General features: G+C 38.3%; 1 long non-coding RNA gene across 1 annotated transcript in view; it reads right to left on the reverse strand.

Annotated features, from left to right (window-relative positions):
- LOC138434276 (uncharacterized) overlaps positions 1 to 21,668 on the reverse strand; it is a 60,240-nt gene that overhangs the window by 19,580 nt on the left and 18,992 nt on the right. Inside the window, exon 2 of the long non-coding RNA XR_011254706.1 lies at positions 6,081 to 6,146. This is a non-coding gene — a long non-coding RNA (uncharacterized lncRNA). The remainder of the gene's footprint in view (positions 1 to 6,080; positions 6,147 to 21,668) is intronic.

Here is a 21,668-nt window from a genome sequence, read left to right on the forward strand (position 1 = left end):
GAAATATAAGAGGTATACCTAATTCCCTATTTCCACACTGAAATACAAACTATTATAACTGTCAGAAGGGATTTTACATGGTGGCAAAGAATAAGGATTGCAGAAATTATCTACAAAGTGGGCTTCCCTGGTAGCTGAGCTTGTAAAGAATCCGCCTGCAATGCAGGAGACCCCGGTTCAATTCCTGGGTCACCCCAGTTCAATTCCTGGGTTGGGAAGATCCCCTGGAGAAGGGATAGGCTACCCACAACAGTATTCTTGGACTTTCCTAGTGGCTCAGGTGGTAAAGAATCTGCCTGCAATGCAGCAGAACTGGGTTCAATCTACCAGTATTCTTGGGCTTCCCTGGTGGCTCAGATGATAAAGAATCTGCCTGCAGTGCAGGAGAGAACTGGGTTCAGTCCCTGGGTTGGGAAGATCCCCTGGAGAAGGGAACAGCTACCCACTCCAAAATTCTGGCCTGGAGAATTCCTTTGACAGAGGAGCCTGGCCGGCTATAGTCTACAAAGTATGTTCTAAATTATATAACATAAAAAAGTGTTCAAAATGTATTTTGTTCCAATATTTCATTCATACTCGAGGTAGTACAAATTGGACTCAGTATTTTAATATATTTATATACATATTAATTAATACAGTTGGAATAGAAACATATAGTTACACATTATTGGTTAAGTGCCCAGCTTAAACTAGCAACTACTTCCAAGTATATAACATATGTGTTCTGTGATTTCATTTCACCATGTTCCTAAAAAATGCAATTTGAAAAAATGATAAACTGAAAACACTATAGGAAACATACATGCAAAAATGAGTGAAAATCTGTTTCATTCCTATTCATTATTTTAATCACAGCTTTCCAAAACAAAAACATGAATCTATTTTCCTGCAATGTATTATTAGTGAAGTATGAAAGCAGAATTATAAAGGAGGAGAGAGAAAATTCCTAGGATGACTGACTCTGTCTTGCTTCCAGGCAGACAAAGGAATATACGGCCCAAATGAGATTTCAAGAACTGCTAGATTTTTGATTCTTAAATTGTTTCTAATATGTTCTAACAACTAAACTATTTAAACTGCCACTTCTTAGTCAGTATTAACTTTTGCAAGGAAAGGATTTTCTTGCAAATTTTTTTTCAAAATTATTGAATAATTTGTTTCACAAAATGCTTGGAGCTTCACATAAGAAAGTTAATGTGCATCTTGATTCCTTTTTCTATTACAGGTACTTGATCTCTGCTAGCAATGGCACCCCACTCCAGTACTCTTGCCTGGAAAATCCCATGGACGGAGGAACCTGGTAGGCTGCAGCCCATGGGGTCGCGAAGAGTCGGACATGACTGAGTGACTTCTCTTTCACTTTTTACTTGCATGCATTGGAGAAGGAAATGGCAACCCACTCCAGTGTTCTTGCCTGGAGAATCCCAGGGATGGGGGAGCCTGGTGGGTTGCCGTCTATGGGGTCGCACAGAGTTGGACACGACTGAAATGAGTTATCAGCAATCCACAGGAAAACTTCAACCCACTTCTGCTAGAGTAGGTATCTGACAAATGATTATATGGAATTAAGGCACTGGGGATAGGAACACAACAAAACTAACTGGACTATGAAGTCTATATCCCTGACCTCATTAACATCATAATCTAACTTCAAAACATGCTCAGCTGTAACTTGTGGAACAACTTACAGTGCACTAAGGAAGTCTGTGCGAATCAGATCATTCTCAGCTGAGCAGGGAGAGCAAGAAGGCTCAAAATTACATTTACTCCAAACAAATAATTCTGTACACTAATCGGACACCTAGACAACTACAAGTCACATGTCAGCACATTGGGGGTGATAATTAAATGATGAGGTATTACAGTGGTTAGTAGTCCAGACTGCCTTAGAAGACATTCAACAAACATCGGCATGATCCCACATGATCGTTAGATTGTGTCTCAAGATCTTTTCAGATGTGTTTTCAGGATCAAATGATATTTCAAAAAATGGCTATAAATTAGATGCTGGAAAATCAGTGATCTTTACAAGCAGAAATTTATCATTACTATCTAATGCTTCTATAGTAAAATTTTCCTAAAACACAACACACTTAAAAAATGTTCTTATTCATTGTCTCATTACTTCTTCAATAAAACCCTGTATGCGAGATAGCAAAAGAGACACAGATGTATAGAACAGTCTTTTGGACTCTGGGAGAGGGAGACGGTGGGATGATTTGGGAGAATGGCATTGAAACATGTATAATATCATATAGGAAATGAATCTCCAGTCTAGGTTTGATGCATGATACTGGATTCTTGGGGCTGGTGCACTGGGATGACCCAGAGGGATGGTACGGGGAGGGAGGAGGGAGGGGGGTTCAGGATGGGAAACACGTGTATACCTGTGGCAGATTCATGTTGATGTATGGCAAAACCAATGCAATATTGTAAACTAATTAACCTCCAATTAAAATAAATAAATTTATATTAAAAAAATAAATACATAAATGAAATTTAAAAAAATAAAGTTCAGTAAATAGTATGATTACTTTTTCCTCATAGAGATAGTAATGTAAATTTATGAAATAAGGAAAGAAATTAGAACCACCCAAATTTTCCAATTATTTCAAATCAGATGATAATCATTTTTATTCAATGATTTTCAAATGATTCCCTGGCTCAGTCCACATGGCTTTTATCGGCCTCTGCACCTATTTACACAGACACAGAAACACACAAACCAAATGACAAAGGGAAGGGAAAAGCTATCATTTTAAAAGATCACACACACACACCACACTCTTCACCCAACATTAACTGGAAATGATCAGTGATAGGAGACCTGTTAAAGAAGTCACGAGAAAAGGAAGTACAACTACTAAGCAAAAGAAAAAGCTGATGGGAATTTTAGGAAAGTACTTAGTTCCACTAACTGTGAAATAGTGTTTCCTAATTCCAAATAAAGAAATGCATATTATGACTCTGTATATGTTTTTACAAGAAAAGATTAATATATGACATATTGTTTTTATTTTATCAATACATCATGATTATCATTCAGTGCCAAGAAGAAGTCTTTCACAACTTCATTTGAATTAGATTGATATAATGAATCCATCAAGCCTCCACTGCTGGATATTTCCATTTTAAAGTAGCCTATGCTCGTTTGTCTGTTTTTTATTTTTAATATTCCTAGCCTTGTTTCTTCTCCCCAGTAGCATCCACATTTCTGAAGAGTGAAGTAACTCTTCTGGAAGTAACTATTTTACCTGGTTTTAAGTCTTAGGGGAGAAAAATTCTAGGAGACTGTCTTTTATTACAGAAGCCCAAGGAAAGACACGCTCTCTCCTGGTTCAACAGCCAGCTGTTGGTATATGACCTAAATTTGGTCAGTTAGAGGCCCTCTCTTGGGCCTTCCTAACTGGAACTTTGAATTAAAGGTGGAAAGAAAATGCTACAGTTTGCTAATCCCGACAATGGCAATGTCTGCTAGAGTTGTGAGGGTATCTGAACCAGGTCTGCCAGCCACAGGACGGTAACTGTGCTTCCTCCCTCTTCCTTCTTGATAATTTGATCCCCATCAGATCAGCTTCCCACCCCTTTGGAGATGCCCAAGAAGCCTCATTGGATACAATCTTTTGTGGAAAACTGATTCTGTAACATTAAGAATTTCAACGTTATAAAAGTCCCTTAAAAAAAAAACCTTGTAGATATAAAATAAACCTTATCCACTTTTATGTCTTTAAACCTTAGCCAAAGAGTATGCAAAATTTTGTTAAAAAATATATATATATATATAGTGTCAAGTGCCAATCATATCTGACTCTGTGCGAGTGACCCCATGGACTGTGTAGCCCATCAGGATCCTCTGTTCCACAGATTTCTCCAGGCAAGAATACGGCAGTGGGTTGCTATTCCTTTCTCCAGGGGATATTCCCAATTCAGGAAACAAACCCTGGTCTCCTGCATTGTGGGCAGATTCTAAACCACCTGAGCCATAAGGAAAGCCATATCAAACTGCCTTCTAAAAATGTAGCATAGGCGTTAAGAATGCTAGCGAACCTCATTGCAGAACTTTTCAAAACTTGTCTCTAAGCTTCAGTTTATTCATTTCAGTATGAGGGTCATCATAGCACTGATTGGGACTATAGTAAGAAAAAAATGAGGGAATATATACAAAGTTTGAAAGTGAAAGTCGCTCAGCTGTGTCCGACTCTTTGCAACCTCATTTCTCTAGGCCAGAATACTGGAGCCTTTCCTTTCTCCAGCAGATCTTCCCAACCCAGGGATCTAACCCAGGTCTCCCACATTGCAGGCAGATTCTTTACCAGCTGAGCCATAAGGGAAGCCCAAGAATACTGGAGTGGGTTCAGTTCAGTTCAGTTCAGTTGCTCAGTCGTGTCCGGCTCTTTATGACCCCATGAATCACAGGATGCCAGGCCTCCCTGTCCATCGCCAACTCCCGGAGTTCACTCAGACTCACATCCATCGAGTCCGTGATGCCATCCAGCCATCTCATCCTCTGTCATCCCCTTCTCCTCCTGCCCCCAATCCCTCCCAGCAGCAGAGTCTTTTCCAATGAGTCAACTCTTCGCATGAGGTGGCCAAAGTACTGGAGCTTCAGCTTTAGCATCATTCCTTCCAAAGAAATCCCAGGGCTGATCTCCTTCAGAATGGACTGGTTGGATCTTCTTGTAGTCCAAGGGACTCTCAAGAGTCTTCTCCAACACCACAGTTCAAAAGCATCAATTCTTCAGCGCTCAGCCTTCTTCACAGTCCAACTCTCACATCCATACATGACCACTGGAAAAACCATAGCCTTGTGTCTCTGCTTTTGAATACGCGGTCTAGGTTGGTCATAACTTTTCTTCCAAGGAGTAAGCATCTTTTAATTTCATGGCTGCAGTCACCATCTGCAGTGATTTTGGAGCCCAAAAAATAAAGTCTGACACTGTTTCCACTGTTTCCCCATCTATTTCCCATGACGTGATGGGACCGGATGCCATGATCTTCGTTTTCTGAATGTTGAGCTTTAAGCCAACTTTTTCACTCTCCTCTTTCACTTTCATCAAGAGGCTTTTTAGCTCCTCTTCACTTTCTGCCATAAGGGTGGTGTCATCTGCATATCTGAGGTTATTGATATTTCTTCCGGCAATCTTGATTCCAGCTTGTGTTTCTTCCAGTCCAGCGTTTCTCATGATGTATTCTGCATATAAGTTAAATAAGCAGGGTGACAATATACAGCCTTGACGTACTCCTTTTCCTATTTGGAACCAGTCTGCTGTTCCATGTCCAGTTCTAACTGTTGCTTCCTGACCTGCATACAGATTTCTCAAGATGAGGAGTAAACACTCATACCTAGACAGTGCCAAAGGGAGTGAAGTTTGTGCATTCTTTCAGATGAAAATCTAACATTTATCCATTATTTATTATGTTCTAAACTTTGATAGCTCAGTTGATAATGAATCCGTCTGTAATCCAGGAGACCTGGTTCGATTCCTGGGTCAGAAGGAATAGGCTACCCACTCCAGCAATAGGCTACCCACTCCAGCAATAGGCTACCCACTCCACCTTGGCCTTTTCTTTTACACAGTGATAAGACTATATATGAAAGTGAAAGTGAAGTCACTCAGTCCTGTCCGACCCTCAGCGACCCCATGGACCACAGCTTCCCAGGCTCCTCCGTCCATGGGATTTTCCAGGCAAGAGTACTGGAGTGGGGTGCCATTGCCTTCTCTTCTCCAATGCATGAAAGTGAAAAGTCAAAGTGAAGTCGCTCATTCGTCTCCGACGCTTAGCGACCCCATGGACTGTAGCCCACCAGGCTCCTCCATCCATGGGATTTCCCAGGCAAGAGTACTAGAGTGGGGTGCCATTGCCTTCTCCACTGACTATATATAACACAGACTTAATTGAGAAATCCATCAACATAGACCTAGAATTTTAAGAAAAACATTTATTTGATATATTAAGGAAACATAGCCATATTGCCGCAGTTATTATTGAACTTTCAGTTAATTTTTTTTTAAGAGCAATTTAGTCAAGCTTCCTTACCATTACTTTACAATCTACTGTATTTTGATTTAATTACATACTTGAAGATCCGATACACAATCTTTTCAGTGCTGAGAGCTTCTAAAGATCTTAATCCAATTCTCATTCTAAAAAAAAAAAAAAAAGTACAAGATAAACTTAGAGAAAGAAGGCAGAAGTTGGGCACTAAAGATGAATTTTGGATAGAGCATATTAAGGAAAATAAAAATTAGGGCCAAGATGAAAGATGTAAGGAGTAAGGCTTTCTTTAAGTGGTATGGAAGACGAAAGGAAATTTAAATATAAAAAAATTGAAAACAATTTAGTTAGATTAAAATAGGGTCAATGTTAGAAAAGCCTCCAGAATCTCAACTACATTGTGTAACAGCGACACCTGCTGGTCACTATGTATTTCACTGTTCAAGCCTTCAAAATAATACTTGTTTCACTCTGTATCCCGTTTGCCTAGATCGTCACTAAACCATTCAAATTTCACAGCACGAGCACAATGAGAGATTCATATTTTTAAAAGACGATAAAAAAGTCAGTGGAGTGTATTTTCCCTCTGAATCTGGAAACAAAATCTGGGCTAGCAAGACAACTTTGCTAATGCCACCTAATATAATTACATGAAGCCTGCTTTGTGTAACGTAATAATATCCTACTGAAAGTTAAAGTATACCAGTATACCACACAACTCTAGCAAAATACTGTAACAGTTTTTGCTATTATAAAGTATATAATACTAGTATAGTTAATGACAATGATAAAAAAAGTGTAAAACAAATATTTTGAAGACATTAAGTTACGATTTTGTCTTAGAAAACGAAGGTAAGCCATGATGCCATAAAAATACCAAAAAATTATCTTATAGTATTATAAACCAGTAAAAGAAACTGATTTACTTTCTCTCATTGCTATAAAATTCTCAAGAGAGATGATAACTACAGCAGTGCTTAAAAGTCATTAGCATAAAGATTAATCAGCTGATTGTGCCTGATAAATTGGGACTCCTATCCCTGAGAGAACTTTTACTTACTCAGTGGGAATATATTCTTTTTCTTAAATAATTCAGATTAATTAAGATACTATAAATATACTTTTGTCTAACAAAATATAATTTGCATTTTCTTTAGCACCCTCAAATTTCATGCTTTGAACACCAAGATTCAAAAAATATTTCAAAAACCACAAATTGCAATCAGGATCTTAATTTTCTTGTAGCATAATTAACTAAGTTAGATATTATTCATGGTAAAGTTACAATGTGAACAAATATAAAAATGCTAGTTATAATTAAACAGCTAATCAATGAACATGTATCAAAGCTTGATGTTCAATACTAAGGATTGTTAAGAGATGCAGAACTGTAAGACAATCAGTTTTCAAGGACTCCATATTCTAATTGGATAGACCACTTTATTTCACATGAAATAATATTGTAAACAAAATTCAACATTCAGTTATGAGCTAAATTAAGCCATCTAAAAGTTTCCACAAGAGTTTTGGGATTGTTAGATAGTAGAATGCTCATGGTGGAAAAGCACTGAATAGATATATGAATCCTGGGCTGGGTCTAAGTAGATAGAAGTCTTAGTGAATGTAAGAGAACAATATGAGAAATGACAAGGGAGGAAAGCCTGGTAAGACCCTGCTTGTGGGCAGGGAGTAGGTCACCCTAAAGCAGAGAGCAGTGTAAACGAAGAACTAAGAATATTTGGCTTGAAAGTGCAGGGCCAGTGTAGAAAGATTCAAGCTTTCAAGCTTGGCAGAAAGTTTAGATTTGATGAATCAGGACATAAGAAAGATGAGATTTGATCAATTCAAAGAGACTGACTTGATAAATTCACTGTTTAGGAAAGATGAGTTTGGCAGCAACCTTCACTGTAAGTGGTCTAAAATAGATTGGCTCCACTTGGGTTACTTTGCTAATAATATTTGGATTCAAACTTCAGCTACAGGGAAAGCAGTTCATACATAACTTCATACATTCTATATGATGATTAAATTATTTACTTGAAGTCTATGCCAATAACAAATGAGGAAGAAAGTTAAGCAATAAATTTGATTCATATTGATGACCATCCTAGTAAATGAGATCCCCAGGCTCATCCTCTTTTACCTTCTTCTCTTCATTCCTTGAATAAAAGGTAGATATTGCTTAAGATGAAACAATAATTATCATTCTCCTTTTATTAGCTAATTCTCTTTAAGAAAACATAGATTTCTCCTGAATTATATAAGACTAGGAAGTACATACTATTAATTATAGTGGAGAATATATGCTACTATTAATGAATCCCTATTATTTGTCAAGTATAAAATAAATGAATACCTAATAAAATTGTAAGTCAGTCATCCGATTGAATACATGAATGCCTAATAAATAAAATTAATGAATGCCTATTATTTGTCAAGTATATTTTACTTCATTTTCACACAACCCTGTACGTGTAATCTCCATTTTAGAAGCTGGGCCGTCTGAGGCTCACAGGGTCTAGAAGAACTTCCCTCAGATTGTATATTGGGAGGTGAAGTCAGGGGTGTCTGGCTCCAAACCCTATACTCTTAGCATCCTTCTACCCAGTCTCTCTGGTGAGGACATTGTTTGAAACATGGAAATGACTCCTTTCTTGTTTCAGCTTTATAAAGCTACATCTCAAAGCTAAAAGCCAAACTACATCCAAATTATAGTATGCTACTGCATGATCATGGAAAGCACAAATACTGATAGTAAGGTCTGGCTGAGAATTTAAGTGTCAGACTTCCAATTCATAATTTTAAAATTTGAAGTACCCTAGAGTCATAAGGAAACCTGACATTGAATAAGAGGTCAACAAAATAATCTTCTGGTTTTATGTCTTTATTTCACAGACTTCTTAGCTTTGGAAATATCATCCAGATGTATCTACTTCTGGACTGTTTTTCTAAAGTTCTTCCCTGGTAGCTCAGCTGGTAAAGAATCTGCCTCAATGCAGGAGACCTCGGTTCAATTCCTGGGTCAGGAAGATCCCCTAGAGAAGGCATAGGTTACCCACTCCAGTATTGTTGGGCTTCCCTGGTGGCTCAGCTGGTAAAGAATCAGCCTGCAATGTGGGAGACCTGGGTTCGATCCCTTGGTTGGAAAGATCCCATGGAAAAGGGAACAGCTACCCACTCCATTATTCTGGCCTGGAGAATTCCGTGGACTATATATGGACACGATTGAGCAACTTTCAAACTCCTAATATTGAGATTTTCTTGACTTCTCCTCTCATTTCAGCATGGTTTCTCACTCTTATTAATATATCCCCATCTGGAGAGCAAATAATCTCTGGTTTATAGCTTTTAAATAAGAGAGAAAGAAGGTTGAGAGTTCTCAGCTATCTAGGTACGCAGTTCTTTCCAACTTTGGTGATAATGTACGGTAAAGAAAGAGAATATGAATCCAGGTCAGTTGATTTTAATGGCAGAAGCTAAGGTGTGTGGTCACTTTCACTGACCCTAATTCACAAATACAAAATGCCATTTCAGTAGTCATCAGTTAACTTAAATTATGACATTTTTAACTCAGAGTTTTTAAGTTTGCAGCATAAGAAAACTGGAAGACTTGCACTTTTGGAAGAAGTGTATGTTAAGTACACTAGTACTGTCACTAGTGAAAAAAAAAGCTTCAGTAAAATATTATTTTTATCATATGCTGCTGAAAATCTGAGTAAAATCTCTAAATTACTTTTATAAAATTCAAAACGAAGGCCAAAACAGAATCCTCAGGAGGCAGAGATGCCCTGAGGGCAAATGCAAAAATCACCACTGGGAATTCTGGCTAGTAGCAAGACAGAAAATAATCTAAAGGTGGCTCATCTGTTACTTTTGGGGTAGTGGATATGGAGGAGTCTTCTTCCATCCATTCTTTTTTTTTTTTTTTACTTTATTTTACTTTACAATACTGTATTGGTTTTGCCATACATTGACATGAATCCACCACGGGTATACATACAATCCCAAACATGAACCCCCCCTTCCACCTCCCTCCCCACAACTTCCCTCTGGGTCATCCCCATGCACCAGCCCCAAGCATGCTGAATCCTGCATCGGACATAGACTGGTGATTCAATTCTTACATGATAGTATACATGTTTCAATGCCATTCTCCCAAATCATCCCACCCTCTCCCTCTCCCTCAGATGGCCACTCACATGACTTTCCCCTAGGAGTCAAAAGTCTTCATGATATTAGAGACAAAATAAAACTCTGTGTCTTTTAAATTAAAAAAAAAATACTGATTGAAAAATAAATAAATAAAGGTGGCTCAGACAGTAAAAGCACCTGTTTGCAATGCAGGAGACCCAGGTTCAGTCCCTGGAGAAGGAAGATTCCCTGGAGAAGGAAATGGCAATCCACTCCAGTACTCTTGCCTGTAAAATTCCATGGATGAAGGAACCTTGAAGGCTACATCCATGGGGTGGCAAAGAGGAGTACACGACTGAGCAACTTCACTTTTGCTTTTCAGGGAAGGGCCTTGGACAGGACTAAAATGGTCCCAGATCCACTGTTCCGACCAAAGTGGGTTATCTAAGTGCTCAAAAAAAAAAAAAAAAAAAGAGCAGTTTTAGGCTTACAGTAGGATGGAGGGGGAAGGTAGAGAAATTTTCCATAGATCTCCCGCTGAGTACATGTATAGCCTCTTCCATTATCAACATCCCCCACCAGACTGGTTACAACTGATGAAAATATGTTAGCCAAATATATCATTATCACTCAAAGTCCACAGTTTACCTTAGGGTTCACTCGTGGTTTTGTACATTCTGTAGGTTTGGATAAAGTATAATAACACATATACCTCATTATTTATTGTACAGAAAATTTCCACTGCCCTAAAAGTTCCCTTTCTTTGCCTTTTCATTCCTTGCCTCCACTCTAACCCCTTGAAATGACTGATCTTTTTACTATCCCTATAGTTTTGTTCTTTTTAGAATGTCATTTAATTTCAACCATACAGAGTATGTTGCCTTTTCAGATTGACTGCTTTCACTTGGTAATACCCATTTAAATTTCCTCTAGTTCTATTCATGGCTTGATATCTTGTTTCTGTTTAGCACTAAATATTCCATTGTCTGGTTGTACCAGTTTATTTATACATTCACCTACCTAAGGACATCTTGGTTGCTTCCAAGTTTTGTCAGTTATGAATGAAGCTGCTCTACATAATCACATGCTGGTTTTTGTATGGACCTAAGTCTTTAACTCCTTTAGGTAAATATCAATGAGCAAGGCTGCTGCATCACATGTTTAGCTTTGCCAAACTATTTTGTAAAGTAACTGTACCATTTTGCATTCTCCCTAGCAATCAATTAGATTCCTGTTATCCACCCCCTCACAAGTATTTGGTGTCATCACTGTTCTGGTTTTGTGCCACTTTAATAAGTGTACTGTGGCATCTCATGGTTGTTTAATGTGCATTTCTCTGATGATATGTGATGTAAAGCCATCTTTTCACATGAATGTTTGCATCTGTATATCTTTTTGTTCAGGTGTCAAGGTCTTTGGCCTATGGTTTAATGTGGTCATTTGTTTCCTTATTGTTAAATTTTACAAAGATTTTGTATATTTTGCATAATAGGTATTCATCAGATATGTCTTTTGCAACTATTTTCTCCTAGTCAGTGGCTTGTTTTCTGATTCTCTTAACATTGTCTTTTGCAGAAGAGAAAATTTTAATTTAATGAAGTCCAGCTTAACACTTCTTTGATGGATCATGCCTTTGGTGTTGCATCTAAAAAGTCATCATCATACCCACGGTCATCTAGGTTTTCTCCTATGTTATCTTATAAGAATTCTATAGTTTTGTGCTTTACATTTAGGTCTATGATCCATTTGGAGTTAATTTTGTGAAAGATGTCAAATTTGAAAATTTTTGCATCTATGTTCTTGAGAGATATTGGTTTCTATTTTTCTCTTCTTGTAATGTCATTGTCTGGTTTTGGTATAACAGTAATTTTGGCTTTATAGAATAGATTAGGAAGTGTTTCCTCCATTTGCATATTCTGAAAGAGATAGTAGAGAACTGGCATAATTTATTTCTTAGATGTTTGACAGATTTTACCAGTGAACCTATCTGGGCCTGTTGCTTCCAGTTTTTGAAAATTATTAATTTTTGAGTTTATTTAATAGAAAGATAATTGTCCAGATTGTTTATTTCTTCTTTCTCTGAGTTTTAGCAGACTCTATCTTTCAATAAATTGGCTCATTTCATATAGGTTATAAAATGTATGGGCATAGAACTATTCACAGTATTCCTTTATTATCCTTTTAATGTCCTTTGGGTAAGTAGTAATGTTTCTTTATTGGTTTCCACTATTAGCAATCTGTGTCTTCTCACCTTTTTTTCTCACCAATTATCCTGGCTAAAGACTTACTGATTTTGCTGATTTTTGTTTTTTCTTTTTTTAAAAAATTTTATTTTTACTTTATTTTACTTTACAATACTGTATTGGTTTTGCCATACATTGACATGAATCAGCCACGGGTGTACATGAGTTTCCAATCCTGAAACCCCCTCCCACCTTCCACCCCATATCATCTCTCTGGATCATCCCCGTGCACCAGCCCCAAGCATCCTGTATCTTGCATGGAACATAGACTGGCAATTCGTTTCTTACATGATAGTATACATGTTTCAGTGCAATTCTCCCAAATCATCCCACCCTCTCCCGTTCCCTCAGAGTCCAAAAGTCTGTTCTATACATCTGTGTCTCTTTTGCTGTCTCATATACAGGGTTATCATTACCATCTTTCTAAATTTCATATATATGTGTTAGTATACTGTATTGGTGTTTTTCTTTCTGGCTTACTTCATTCTGTATAATCAGCTCCAGTTTCATCCGTCTCATTAGAACTGATTCACATGATTTTGTTGATTTCTGAAGAATCAGCTATTGGTTTCATTTCTTGCTACTGTTGACTTCTTGTTTATAACTTCATTGATTTCTGTATAATTCTTACTTCTATTTGCAGTCTATAAATTTAATTCACTCTCCTTTTTCTATTTTCTTATGGTAAAAACTTAGATTTTTATTTTCCATCTTTCTTCTTATCTATGCATTCAATGCTATAAATTTCCTTCAAAGCACTACTTTTGCTACATGTCCTACATTTTGATAAGCTATGTTTTTAATTTCATTTAGTTCAAAATGTTTTTCATTTCTCTTGAGATTTCTTCTCTGATGTGTTATTTAGAAGTGTATTGTTTGAATACCTATATATTTTGGAATTTTCCAGTCATCTTTCTATTATTATGACTTCTAATTTAAATCCATTGTGAACTGAGAGAAGATACTATATGATTTCTATTACTTTAAATTTGTTAAGGTGTGTTTTATAGCCCCAAATGTGGTCTGTCTGTTCCATGTGTGCTTGCAAAGAATGTATAATCTTATATTGTGTGATGAAAAGGTCTATAAATGTCAATTATACCCAGTTGATTGATGGGTTATTGAATTCAACTATGTCCCTACTTATTTTTCTACCTACTGAATCTATTTCTGATAAAGGCACTTTTTCCCTCATGCATGTTGACACTCTGTTGTTAGGAACATATATGTTAAGGATTGTTATTTCTTCTACAAAGATTGACTTCTTTATCAACAAGCAATCAATAAAAAATGTCCTCTTTATGCATTTCCTCACTTTATATTTTGCTCTGCATGAAATTAATATAGCTAGTTTGGATCTCTTTTGACTGTGTTAGCATGATATATTTTTCTCCAGCCATTTATCCGTCTTATGAATCTTCAGTTCAGTTCAGTTCAGTTGCTCAGTCATGTCCAACTCTTTGCGACCCCATGAATCACAGCACACCAGGCTTCCCTGTCCATCACCAACTCCTGGAGTTCATTCAGACTCACGTCCATCGAGTCAGTGATGCCATCCAGCTATCTCATCCTCTGTCGTCCCCTTCTCCTCCTGCCCCCAATCCCTCCCAGCAGCAGAGTCTTTTCCAATGAGTCAACTCTTCACATGAGGTGGCCAAAGTACTGGAGTTTCAGCTTTAGCATCATTCCTTCCAAAGAAACCACAGGGCTGATCTCCTTCAGAATGGACTGGTTGGATCTCCTTATAGTCCAAGGGACTCTCAACAGTCTTCTCCAACACCACAGTTCAAAAGCATCAATTCTTCAGCACTCAGCCTTCTTCACAGTCCAACTCTCACATCCATACATGACCACTGGAAAAACCATAGCCTTGACTAGACGGACCTTTGTTGGCAAAGTAATGTCTCTGCTTTTGAATATGCTATCTAGGTTGGTCATAACTTTTCTTCCAAGGAGTAAGCGTCTTTTAATTTCATGGCTGCACGCACCATCTGCAGTGATTTTGGACCCCGCCCCCCCAAATAAAGTCTGACACTGTTTCCACTGTTTCCCTATCTATTTGCCACGAAGTGATGGGACCAGATGCCATGATCTTAGTTTTCTGAATGTTGAGCTTTAAGCCAACTTTTTCACTCTCTACTTTCATCATCTTAGAATAGTTGATTTTTCAGTCTGTTCTGTTTTTTCCTGTTGTAGGACAGAGTGCAGTCTTTTTTAAGTTTCTCAAATACAGAAATGAAAACAAGACTTTTTTTTCTAATATTCATATAAAAAAAGAATAAAAATATCCAACAAACTCTTGACGAAAAGGTATAAGACAAAGGTATTTGCCCTGATTAATAGCATGATCTATTATAAAACTATAATAATAAAAATGGTATTAGGTCTATTGACTGGTAAAATAAAACAGATTGCTCAGAAATAGAACCAATAAATATTGAAATTTGATGTATAACAGAGATGGCCATGCAAAACATTGAAATTATGAACTTGTCAATAAATAATATTCAGCTAATAGTTATAAATATGAAAAAATAGCATAGGATCCTTATCACAAACAAATCAATTTGAGCTTGATTAAAGATCTAATCTCAAAGCTAACAGAATATAGGAAGGTATATTAAACACCTCAGAGTAGGTTTGGTGTTTTTAAACAAGATGCAAAAGGTATTAATCATAAAAGGTTGACAAAATGATCCATATTGTAATTAAAATAAATGTCACCTAGGATTTCTTGAGAGGAAATGATGCTAAAGCTGAAACTCCAGTACTTTGGCCACCTCATGCAAAGAGTTGACTCATTGGAAAAGACTCTGATGCCGAAAGGGATTGGGGGCAGGAGGAGAAGCAGATGACAGAGGATGAGATGGCTGGATGGCATCACTGACTCAATGGATGTGAGTCTGAATGGACTCCAGGAGTTGGTGATGGACAGGGAGGTCTGGTGTGCTGCAATTCATGGGGTCACAAAGAGTCGGACATGACTGAGTGACTGAACTGAACTGAACTGAAAACATTTAAGGTAAGATAAAGGTAAAGATACCTCATAGAAATATTTGCAACACATATTAGTACTAAAAACTGTAAAATATTAGTTTAAAAACAATGCCAAAAGTCAATCTCATTAACAATAAGGAAAATGTAAGTAAATATCACGAGACATAACTAGTTTTATAACAGTAGAAAATGTTAACTAGTATGATAAACCCATACTTTATCATCTCACATGCTAGCAAAGTAAAGCTCAAAATTCTCCAAGCCAGGGTTCAACAATATGTGAATGTGAACTTCTAGATGTTCAAGCTGGTTTTAGAAAAGGCAGAGGAAACAGAGATCAAATTGCCAACATCCGTCAGATCACTAAAAAAGCAATAGAGTTCCAGAAAAACATCTATTTCTGCTTTATTGACTATGCCAAAGCCTTTGACTGTGTGGATCAAAATAAACTGGAAAATTCTGAAAAAGATGGGAATGCAAGACCAAGTGACCTGCCTCTTGAGAAATCTGTATGCAGGTCAGGAAGCAACAGTTAGAACTGGACATGGGACAACAGACTGGTTCCAAATCGGGAAAAGAGTATGTCAAGGCTATATAGCATCACCCTGTTTATTTAACTTCTGTGAAGAGTACATCATGAGAAACACTGGGCTGGATGAACCACAAGCTGGAATCAAGATTGCTGGGAGAAATATCAATAACCTCAGATATGCAGATGATACCACCCTTATGGCAGAAAGTGAAGAAGAACTAAAGAGCCTCTTGATGAAAGTGAAAGAGGAGAGTGAAAAAGTTGGCTTAAAGCTCAACATTTGGAAAACAAAGATCATGACATCTGGTCCCATCACTTCATGTCAAATAGATGGAGAAACAGTGGAAACAGTGTCAGACTTTATTTGGGGGGGCTCCAAAATCACTGCAGATGGTGACTGCAGCCATGAAATTAAAAGACATTTACTCCTTGGAAGAAAAGTTATGCCCAATCTAGACAGCATATTGAAAAGCAAAGACCTTGCCAACAAAGGTTCGTCTAGTCACGGCAATGGTTTTTCCAGCTGTTGTGTATGGATGTGGGAGTTGGACTATAAAGAAACCTGAATGCCAAAAATTTATGCTTTTGCACTGTGGTGTTGGAGAAGTCTCTTGAGAGTCCCTTGCACTGCAGGAAGATCCAACCAGGCCATCCTAAAGGAAATCAGTCCTGAATGTTCATTGGAAGGACTGACGTTGAAGCTGAAACTCCAATACTTTGGCCATCTGATGTGACAGACTGACTCATTGGAAAAGACCCTGATGCTGGGAAAGATTGAAGGCGAGAGGAGAAGGGGATGACAGAGGATGAGATTGTTGGATGGCATTACCGACTCAATGGACATGAGTTTGAGTAAACTCCAGGAGTGATGGCAATGGACAGGGAGGCCTGGTGTGCTGCAGTCCATGGGGTTGCAAAGAGTTGGACATGACTGAGTGACTGAACTGAACTGAATGATAAAACCAAGTGTCGACAACCATGTGGTTCAATTAAAGCACTATATGGCATGGATAGGAGCATAAATTGGAGAAGGAAATGACAATCTACTCCAGTATTCTTGCCTAGAGAATTCCGTGGACAGAGGAGTCTGGTGGGCTGCTGTCCATGGGTTCGCACAGAGTCGGACACGACTGAAGCAACTTAAGCACGTATGCATGCATTGGAGAAGGAAATGGCAACCCACTCCAGTATCTTGCCTGGAGAATCCCAGAAACAGAGGAGCCTGGTGAGCTGCCTTTATGGGGTTGCACAGAGCTAGACACGACTGAAGCGACTTAGCAACAGCAGTAGGAGGATAAATTTGGTAAAATCACTCTAACAAATAATTTGAATTCATTTTATGAAGCCAGTTCAGTTCAAATCAGTTCAGTTGCTCAGTCGTGTCCAACTCTTTGCGACCCCATGGACTGGAGCACACCACATCTCCCTGTCCATCACCAACTCCTGAAGTTTACTCAAACTCATGTCCGCTGAGCCGGTGATGCCATCCAGCCATCTCATCCTCTGTCGTCCCCTTCTCCTCCTGCCCCCAGTCCCTCCCAGCATCAGGGTCTTTTCCAATCAGTCAGTTCGTCGCATCAGGTGGCCAAAGTATTAGAGCTTCAGCTTCAATATCAGTCATTCCAATGAATATTCAGGACTGATTTCCTTTAGGATGGACTGGTTGGGTCTCCTTGCAGTCCAAGGGACTCTCAAGAGTCTTCTCCAACACCACAGTTCAAAAGCATCAGTTCTTTGGCGCTCAGCTTTCTTTATAGTCCAACTCTCACATCCATACACGACTACTGGAAAAACCACAGCTTTGACTAGACGGACCTTTGTTGGCAAAGTAATGTTTCTGCTTTTTAATATACTCTCTAGGTTGGTCATAACTTTTCTTCCAAGGAGCAAGCGTCTTTTAATTTCATGGCTGCAGTTACCATCTGCAGTGACTTTAGAGCCCCCCCCCCCCGCGCCACCCCCCGCAAAATAAAGTCTGTCACTGTTTCCACTGTTTCCCCATCTATTTGCCATGAAGTGATGGGACCAGATGCCATGATCTTTGCTTTCTGAACTTTTAGTTTTAAGCCAAATTTTTCACTCTCCTCTTTAACTTTCATCTAAAGTCCCTTTAGTTCTTCACTTTCTGCCATAAGGGTGGTGTCATCTTTATCAAGCTAAATATTCATGCTTTCTACATTCTATTTTCAAGCCATTGAAAAATGCTTTTATAATTATGTCAGGAGAATGTCTACAGCAGCATTCTTCATAACAGCAATTGTACATGGAAACAAATTAAATATCCATAAAACAGTAGAACGGATAAATTGTGAGGTTTTTATGCATATTGGGCTGGTGGTACAGCTGCTAAGTCACTTCAGTCATGTCCAACTCTTAGCAACCCCATGGACTGCAGCCTACCAGGCTCCTCTGTTCATGGGATTTTCCAGGCAAGAGTATTGGAGTGGGGTTGCCATTGCCTTCTCCTACACTGGGCTATTAGATACCAGTAAAATTAAGGATATATAGCTAATACAAAAAAGAAAAAAGAGAGAAAAACCTCAAAAAGTAAATATTGAGAGAAAAAAGTCACAGAAATCTATAAAGAGTAGAGAATATTTTTTTTTACATCGACTCAACTAATTTGAAACTATGCATCTCAGAGTTCTCCTATTTCTGCTTTTTAGTGAAGACTGCCACAAGACAAACTTATCTCAACTTTGCAAGGTGAAATTTTTACCTCCCAGAACAGCAGTATCATTCATGTGTAGTTGCAGTTCACAAGCGTTGTCATTGATCTTGGCAAAGGACAGCAGCTGGGCCTGAAGCCCCACTCCCACCCCCAAATCCCTCCAGGTTTTGTTCAGCTTCTCTGATTCTAGCTGTGGTTCAGTTCCAGGGTCAGGAGAATCATCTTATCGTACAGGTCATCTGCCTTATCAAGACTGGAGGCCACGGGAGGCAAGGACGTTTTTTGTTTGTCCTTGGTCTCTCCCACATCACATATAGCTTCACTTACAGACCCAGGTTTTCCCTAGTGGTTCAGATGGTTAAGACTCTCCTTGCAATGTGGGAGATCAGGGTTCGATCTCTAGAATGGGAAGATCCCTGGGAAAAGTGAATGAATACCCACTCTAGTATTCTTGCCTGGAGAATCCCATGGACAGAGGAGCCTCGCAGGCTACAGTCCATGGGGTTGCAGAGAGTCAGTCATGACTGAGCAACTAACACTAACACTTTCACAGATCTACTTGACTTCAAACTGAGTGGCGCAAAAAAAGACCTACAGACAGTGCCTATTTGGTTCCATAATTGCCTAAATTCTAATTCCTATGATAAATACCTGACTTTATATCACTTATATGGGTTCTGCTTCTGAGCAAATCCTAATTTATGCCAACCTGTGGTCAAATGTTTTAGACAGCTTAAAACTAAAACATGTACTGTTTTTGTATGCCTCATATTGATAATCTTTTTAGGAAAGGAAATGGCTAAGGCAAAATTTATTTCTAAGAGGAAGGCAGGAAAGATAGGAAATAGATAGGAAGGCAGAAAAGATAGGAAAGAAACATATTAGTAGATTCAGTTGTGTTTGGAATGGCTTGGGTATAGCTCTGAAAGTAGAAGGAGGGATTCATCAATGACCATTTCATTATTTTCTTTCACAATTTACACATAGATTATGTACATAATTGTGTATACCAATTATTATATAAGAATAATAAAAATAAAGCACTGAGATAAAAGGGGCATGAAATGGAAAAAAAAATCAAAAATTCAAAAGAAAAAGAATGTAGTATCCAGAGAAGAAGGTATACCAATTTTCTGAATCAGTGCTGAGAAGAAAACCCATCCTCAGAGACAGCAGAGGCTGAAAACAAGAGCAAGCCTAGGAGTAAGCCACAGGTTAAGTGGAATAATTTAGGAACAGAGAATGCTTTTAGAGTACTCTGGGGGTTCACCAAAATAACTTGTCTGTCTAATGAACTAAGGTGGTAACCCATGAGGACTCTATTTTGGACAAAGTTGCAGCAAGTTAGGGGTCTCAGAGCCAAAGAAGAAATGGAGTAGAATCCCCACACAGACCTGCTCCATATACTACAAATGAAAAGAAAAATGCTTCCACACATTTTCAGGGAACTCTACCACCATTTTCACTCCACAACAGAAACGAATTATCATTATTTAAAGAAGATAGCTGGGCTTCCCAGGTGGCACTAGTGGTAAAGAACCCGTCTGCCAATTCAGGAGACTAGGTTTGATCCCTGGGTCAGGGATTGAACCTGCCCCCTGGAGGAGGGCTTGCAAACTCACTCCAGTATTCTTTCCTGGGGAATTCCATGGACAGAGGAGCCTGGCCGGTTATTAGTCCATAGGGTCACATAGAGACAGATACAACTGAAGCAATTTAGCATGCATGCAGACAAAGAAGACAGTTACTTAGAAAGTCAGAAATAAAGTGAGAATCAATTAAATTGATTCAATGTATTAAAATCAATAGTTTGAGAGCTTTAATTGACAATGTAATTCTAACAACGTAATAATACCAACATACCAATAATACCAACCTAATAATACCAACAAAAGCTACAGATTACCTTGGAATAAATTTAACTGGGAACGTGAAAACCTATTTGAGAAAATTAAAAACTGTACCACTGGACATAGAAGTCCTTATTAAAAACAGAAATGAATCTTATTCCTAGATAGGAAATCTCATTGATGGAAAGATATCAATTCCCCTCAAAGCAATACATGAAAGTTTTAATCAAAATCCTAATTTTAGAGAAAAAGGAACTAAGTTTATTCTTAAATCCATGTGGGAAAGTAGTCAATAATAAGAGGCAAGAAATTATCAAAAATGAATAATAAGTATACATTTATCCAACTCTTTGCAACCCCAAAGACTGAAACCCACCAGGTTTCTCTGTTCATGGGATTTCCCAGGCAAGAATACTAGAGTGGGTAGCCCTTCCCTTCTCCAGGGATTCTTCCTGACCCAGAGATCGAACTCGGGTCTCTTGCATTGCAGGCAGATGCTTTACCATCTCAGCCACCAGGGAAGCCCATATATTTGTCCAACCAGATATAAATATTTATGATAAAGATTCATTGAGTAAAACAGTACATTACTGACCCAGTCACTATACGTTACTGTGTTTCACTAATCGGATTAATGAAACATGACAGTCAAGCAAAGATCCATGTCCATATGAAAATTTCAGTTCAGTTCAGTTGCTCAGTCATGTGCGACTCCATGAGAACCTATGAACTGCTTCCTAGTCCATCACCAAACCCGGAGCTTACTCAAACTCATGTCCATTGTGTTGGTAATGCCATCCAACCATCTCATCCTCTGTTGTCCCCTTCTCCTCCCACCTTCAATCTTTCCCAGAAGTAGGGTCTTTTCCAATCAGTCAGTTATTCACATCAGGTGGCTGAAGTATTGGAGGTTGAAAGGTTGAAAGGTTGAAAGGAGGTTGAAAGTTGGAAGGTTCAACATCAGTCCTTCCAATGAATATTCAGCACTGATCTCCCTTAGAATGGACTGGTTGGGTCTCCTGGCAGTCCAAGGGAATCTCGAGTCTTTTCTAACACCACAGTTCAAAATCGGTGTAACACATGAATTCTTCATGAAGATAATTTGATTTATTCTCAAAGACTGTCTTTTATTATAATGGCATTTCTTTTGTTCTTTTTAATGCTGAAATAAATTCTTCCATTTATGGGAAAAAAAAGAAAAAAGCATCAATTCTTCCATGCTAAGCTTTCTTCATAGTCTGGCTCTC

This window comes from Ovis canadensis, chromosome 1 (genome assembly GCF_042477335.2).
Source record: "Ovis canadensis isolate MfBH-ARS-UI-01 breed Bighorn chromosome 1, ARS-UI_OviCan_v2, whole genome shotgun sequence".
Lineage (NCBI taxonomy): Eukaryota > Metazoa > Chordata > Mammalia > Artiodactyla > Bovidae > Ovis > Ovis canadensis.